Source organism: Poromitra crassiceps, assembly GCF_964638095.1.
Source record: "Poromitra crassiceps genome assembly, chromosome: 8".
NCBI lineage: Eukaryota > Metazoa > Chordata > Actinopteri > Beryciformes > Melamphaidae > Poromitra > Poromitra crassiceps.
Genome location: NC_139629.1, coordinates 35,882,490 through 35,889,223, shown reverse-complemented (window position 1 = coordinate 35,889,223; position 6,734 = coordinate 35,882,490). Strand labels below are relative to the sequence as shown.

Below are 6,734 nucleotides of genomic sequence, written 5' to 3'. Positions count from 1 at the left end.
AAACTTCTCTGGTATCTTAATCATCCAAGTCTGAGATATGAAGTGATATGATTTGCATTTCATAAATGTAGGTCAGAGGTGGAGTTCACCTCTGTTTTGTTTGATAGAGACCCAAATGCCAACTTCTTAACCATTTCAAATGAGCTATATATACCCATTGCATTATCTAGTGTATAGGTAAATACTAAATGTTATGTGTAAACATGTAAATGTAAACATAAAATGTGTAAACATAATGTGGTTTAACAAATATAGATTTAAGTAGCCTATCATTCCGCTTATATAGATCATGCCATGTGTTATAACTTTGGAACCTCACCCATCATTATACAACTGACACTGTGTCCACATTTTCTCTATACTAGAAGGTATTACAAACATACAGAAATTATGTGAAAATGACATAGTTTAGATCTGTCATATTTAGGCTAATACTTCACTGTATGGCTGAAAAAGAAAAGGAACTGCATCGTATAATAATAATAATAGAATACATTTAGAAGGATGCATGGCTATACAAAGAGCAAAAGGAAGTCCTTTACATAAACAAACAAACAAATAAATAGATAAATAAATATATAACTAAATAAATAAATAACTAAATAAATAGATAAATCAATCAATCAATCAATCAATCAATAAATAAATACAAACATACTGTACATACAAACATACAAACATACATACATACATACATACCGGTACATACATACATACATACATACATACATACATACATACATACATACATACATACATACATACATACATAATAGAAGGCCTAATTATAACGTCATTACTGAGTACCACAGACGGATATGTAACGTTACCCACAGGAAAAATGTGTTGATTTTTCCTCCGGGATATTTGAGTTAGAAGTGTCAATCTGCCTTGCATAAATAATTGGGGTGTTGCATTACGTCAATGGCTACGCATTTCTCCGCCAGATAGTGTCTCTGGCTCGAAAAGACTACATCACCATCAGACAAGGATAACAAGAAGACTAAACATGCTGTGTCCTAATTAATTCTTCCAAAGTTTAGACTGCCACCCTCTCTCTACCCAAATGCCTTATTTTGGTCGAAAGTGCGGATCGGATAGGAACACCTTTTTTTGAGCCTACAGGCCCCCTGCAAACAAGGCACTGTTTGCTTTTCAAGCCCCGCTCAGGTTGCCTAAAAATAAACACCGTGGCATCTTTTCTGCTCTAATATCGTCGCTGACATCCGTCTGTGTGCGCTGTGCTGTGCTGTGCTGTGCTGCTAGACAGCGCAGAGCAGAGAGCCCCCCCCCTCCCCTCCGCTCCTGTGCCACGGTGTAGTCTCGCTGTAGTCCGTTTCCGCGCTGGCACGTGGCGGCGGAGAGCGCGGCGCTCCGGTCCGAAGAACTCTGCTACCCAGAAGGCAACGCGCGCCGTTCAACTTCACAGAACGCTTCTTGGGCTTCGGGAGTGTTTCCCATTTAAACAAACAGTGCTGAAGATGGCGGAGAGTTAATGGTGTAAAGAAGAAATTATCGATCCGCCAGAGAGATACATCTAGTCGGTGAGTCCGTGCTGTTTTATTTGTCGCTATATCTGCTGCGATTAATTTAAACCTGGGCTTTGCATTTGGTTGCATTTCTCGATAGAGGAGGGAAGCGTACACACTTGGGGCTCCACAGCGACAGTGCACACAATATATTGCTGGCATCGGTACGGCGGGGCACCGTGCACGGTCATTTACATGACAGCGACGATTACTAACCTGTCCAGCCATTATGTGGGAGACGTGCAGGACACGCTTCCCATATGTTGTGTAGTAGTCCGCGTTGCAAAAATGAATGAATGTTGGCAGGTTGAAAGTAGCGTATTCGCCAATCACGCGAGCCAGTCCACAGGCTGGTCACGTTAGAGAAGTATTTCAAATAGGCATCGAGAAGTTTTGGGGAGCACATACATACATACATACATACACGCGCGTACACGCACACGGGGGTAGGACTTGACACATGCCTATTCGAACCATTGGCTGTTTATAAATATGATTCAAAACAGGCGATTCGTTTCATTTGTCTGCTCGCCTGCTAAGCTGCTGCTGCCCGTGGTGTTGATAGTACTGTGTAGCACCGAGGGGGAACTGTATATGCAGACTAGTCTGTGCACACACACACAGCTGAGCCTACTGGCGCTGTCGCAATGTGCGAGGAATTTGGACCGAAATGTTGTCGATTTGCACCAATGTAACCTACCGCATCACATCTGAATCACGGTGTTGTTGTTTATGGTGTTTTACGGTTGCTGGTTTCACGGAGTGCAACGAACACAACACATATGGTGTCCGATGCATGCAGGGAATAAAAGCAGACGATGCCGACTCGCAGTCAGCTGGCGTCCCCGAGTGCTGAGCGATAAAAAAAAAAAAAAGTAGTGTGTTTCTGACGGTCTTCTTGGTTGTGCAAGCCAGTGCATTCTATCAGGAGCATGCATTGACTGCAAATGTGCGTGTTGTACTACTTAAGTGCGTGCGTGTTGTGCACGGGCAGTGAACTGGTCAAGAGTATTATTTTCCTGCACGTCTCCTTCATCCCTTTCACGATAATACTTGTTGTATAGAGCTGCAACGCTTAATCGATTAGTTGTCGATTATTATCAGTTTCAAACAATTGTATGTTTATATAGCGCTAAATCATAACAAGAGTTATCTCAAGGGCTTATTATAATAATTATCAAATTAATCGCCAACTATTTTGATAATCGATTATTCCGATTTTTTTTTAAAGAAAAAAAGTAAAAATTCTCTCATTCCGGCTTCTTAAATTCGATTTTCTGGTTTCTTTACACCTCTGTTACAGTCAACTGAATATCTTTGGGTTGTGGGCAGGGCCGCTGCTGGCCATTTGGGTGCCCTAAGCGTAATTGTTTTGTGGTGCCCCCCCCCCCCCCCCCCCCCCCCGCAAAACTTTCAATAACTGTCAAACGAAAGACTGCAAAATCATTAATTATGAACGATACTAGTGTATCTCACATTACATTACATGTGGCAAACAAACAATTGTTAGAATTACTGTACATGTCAGCAAACAAGCGATTCTTAAACTGTACATGCAAGCAGGGGCGGACTGGGATCATAATTCAGGCCGGGCATCAGATACCAAGCAGGCCAGGCTGATACGGGCCGACAAATTTGGGCTGTTTGAAGCCCGATTTGGGCCGTTTGAAGCCAGATTTGGGCTGTTTGAAGCCAGATTTGGGCCGTTTGAAGCCCGATTTGGGTCGTTTGAAGCCAGATTTGGGCCGGTTGAAGCCAGATTTGGGCCAGTTGAAGCCAGATTTGGGCCGGTTGAAGCCAGATTTGGCCAGTTGAAGCCAGATTTGGGCCGTTTGAAGCCCAATTTGGGCTGTTTGAAGCCAGATTTGGGCCGTTTGAAGCCCGATTTGGTGCGTTTGAAGCCAGATTTGGCCAGTTGAAGCCAGATTTGGGCCGGTTGAAGCCAGATTTGGGCCGTTTAAAGCCCAATTTTGGGCCGTTTGAAGCCCAATTTGGGCCAAGTCCAATTTTCCAATGAGATGCACCCACTTTAACCCTGAATAGAGTAATAAAACCACTAGTAAACCAGTAGGCGGCGCCTGGCCTGCTGTTCAGTGAGTGGCCTGACTGAGGGCACAATTTTTTTTTTTTTTTTTTTTTTTTTTTTGGTGCCCTCAGTCACATGATGCCCTATGCAGTCTGCATACTCTGCGTATAGGGTGCGGCGGCCCTGGTTGTGGGCAAAACAAGACATTTGAGGACGTGATCTTGGGCTTTGGGAAACTGTGATTGACATTTTTCACCATTTTCTGACATTTGATAGAATAAATAAACAACAAATCAATTAATCAAGAAACTAATCTGCAGATTAATCGACAATGAAAATAATCGTTAGTTGCAGCCCTATAATGTTGTCATAGGCTTTCATCATGATTGTGTGTGAATCTGCAGGGGGGGGGGGGGGGGAGAGCGTCCCGTCACCCGGAAGGTCCCGGGGTTCAATCCCCTGCAGGAGCCAATGGTGTGTGTCCACCATCAAAAGCGACGTGTCCTTGAGCAAGACACTGAAGCCCTGCGAATGCGATAGCAATCTGCTCTTCAGTGTGTAACAGAAGTTGAAGGGGAAGCGGTGCAGCCAGTTGTTGTGTCAATGTGGGTAGGTGTGTGTGTGTGTGTGTGTGTGTGTGTGTGTGTGTGTGTGTGTGTGTGTGGGTAGGTGTATCACGCATGCCATGCCGGGGCCAGAGCTTCACTTAATTGTATATGAAGAAAGAGAGAGAAAAAAAATCACGTTTTAAATTTAGCCGTGTGTGTGTGTTTGCGGCTTCTCTCTCGGGTGAACTAACTGGCTGTCTGTTGCCCAAGTGGAGGGGTGTGGCGGAGACGAGCCCACGTCTGGTTCCACACGCAGCGGACTCTCCTGACAGATTTACAGTCGACTCTGTGGCCAAAAAGCCTTAGTTCGACACACACACGCGCCACAGAGAGACCACACACACACACACACACACACACACACACACACACACACACACACGCGCGCCACAGAGACTCACACACACACACACACACACACACACACACACACCTCGTGCTCGCTAACACACAGAGGGCTCCTAAATGGAGGGGACAGGGGAGGGGGAGACGTGGGGCAGGCCTGTTAGGCACGTCCGCGAGGGGTCGGCGCTACGCGGATGATGGCGCGGCCAAAACGTTGGGACGAAGAAGAGGCTGACAGTGATGCATGGTGTTTGCTGAATGGAGAAGGATTGTCGGGTGGGGGGTGGGGGGGTGCAGAGGTTAGCGGGGGATGCTGGTGACTGGGTCAGGCGCTGGGGGTAGAGGAGGAGGAGGAGGAGGAGGAGGAGGAGCGAGGGTGGCTGCTGCCTGCCTGGGGACCGGCCTCACAAGGGCAGGGCCACACACAGCAGCCCCGGGCGGGGACCATAGGGGAAGGCATGGGAGGGAGGGAGGGGGTGGGGTGAGGGGTTGGGGGGGTGGAGTCCTGCAGGGGGAGGGGCTCAGGTGCTGGAATTCTACCTGGTGTGTTTTGTGTGCGTGTGTGTGTGTGTGTGTGTGTGTGTGTGTGTGTGTGTGTGCCTTCTTTCCTTTGTCCTTCCTGCTCTTTTGTTGCTGCTGTCGTGGTCGCACCCGCTGACTCCGCCCCCTCCCGTCAGCCGTCACTACACTTTGCTTCTTGTGTTAGTTTCCGTCCAATCAGGAAGTTTGTGACTCGAACACAGGCCACATTCTTCCTGCTTCCCCCTTCTCTCTCTCTCTATCACTCGCTCGCTTTGCTTTAAGCGCGTACTGACTGTTTCTCTAGCTCTCTCTCTCACTCTCTCTCTCTCTCACTCTCTCTCACTCTCACTCTCTCTCTCACTCTCTCTCTCTGGTTGTTTTTCTCTCTCTGTGGTATGTCGATGACTATCTGTCACTCTGCCTCCCCCGGCTGCGGTGTGCTGAACTGAACTGTTGTCCTGTTGTTGTTGGGGCCCCTCTCCCATGTGTCAGGATGTGTTCAACAGGAATGAATCTTCTGCATCTCTCATTGATTGGCTAACTTACTATGGAGGAGAGAGAGAGAGAGAGAGAGAGAGAGAGAGAGAGAGAGAGAGAGAGTAGATGAGAGAGAGAGAGAGAGAGAGAGAGAGAGAGAGAGAGAGAGAGAGAGAGAGAAGAGAGAGAGAGAGAGAGAGAGAGAGAGAGAGAGAGAGAGAGAGACAACTCATTTAGTTGTCCTCTCGTCGTCCTTCACGGAGACATGTCCAGTCCAGAGGTGTCTGTCCCCATGCCTGCTCTATTGTTGCGGTGGTGCTACTTTTAGTTGCTCTCAGGACCTACTGACATGCTACTGCACGGTCCAATCGCTAATCTCGCGTTTATCTTAAAGGGACAATCCACTCTAAAATACAATTCGGATGTGTTGCTCTTATAGGATCTCGCTTAGGTCAAGTCAATGACTACGTTTTCAGGCACACGATATTCCACTATTATTCGGAAAATGACAATATTCTGAATTTGATAAGGGTCATGTAAACAGCATAATTCCAGTTGCATTTTCCGAATTTGCCCTTTTTCTGATTTAGCATTTTCCGATTAAGACATCTGGGTTATTCAGTATTATTTGGGTTTTCGGAGGATTCTTTGATCGTGTACAGTATACAGCGCATTCGGAATAATGCGTCTCAATCAGGGTTTTTACCGCAGTTTGCGACGCATGTTGCCTGTTTGTGGTCAACTGATGTGCTAGAAAGCTCTAGAACAGGCGATAATAATCATAATAATCCATCATCTCTGCAGCAAAAGAAAAGCCGACATTTCTGATCGGGAGGAGATGAGAAACATCGATTTAAAGAGAGAGAGAGAGAGAGAGAGTAGCCTATAGTGCCCAGTGCCCACGGAAGTCCACGATGCTTGCGAGCCTGCGAGGTAATAACGTAGGCTACTAGCCTACTTTTTATGAAAGACTTGGATGCGCAACACCAAACTTTCCAGCAGCAAGCTCCTGAAATTGACCAAGTGATGCTCGTAAGAATAGTGCTGCTCTGTTTATTCTCAACAGAAAAACTCTGCGGCTCCGCCTACCTGCATCTCTCTCTCTACCCCCCCTCCCTCACGTGTCGGGGAGGGCGAGCTACGGCTGCATGTAAAACGGGAATATTAGTGGATTATTCATTTAGTCGGAAAATATTGTCATTTTCCGAATATGGGCAAAAAGCGGAA

General features: G+C 46.5%; 1 protein-coding gene across 1 annotated transcript in view; it reads left to right on the top strand.

Annotated features, from left to right (window-relative positions):
- The first annotated feature begins 1,483 nt into the window (after positions 1-1,483).
- Positions 1,484-6,734, top strand: part of LOC310781438 (nuclear receptor coactivator 3-like) — a 77,612-nt gene continuing 72,361 nt past the window's right edge. Inside the window, 1 exon segment of the mRNA XM_083642064.1 lies at positions 1,484-1,544. The gene's annotated coding sequence lies outside the window, so the exon portion shown is untranslated.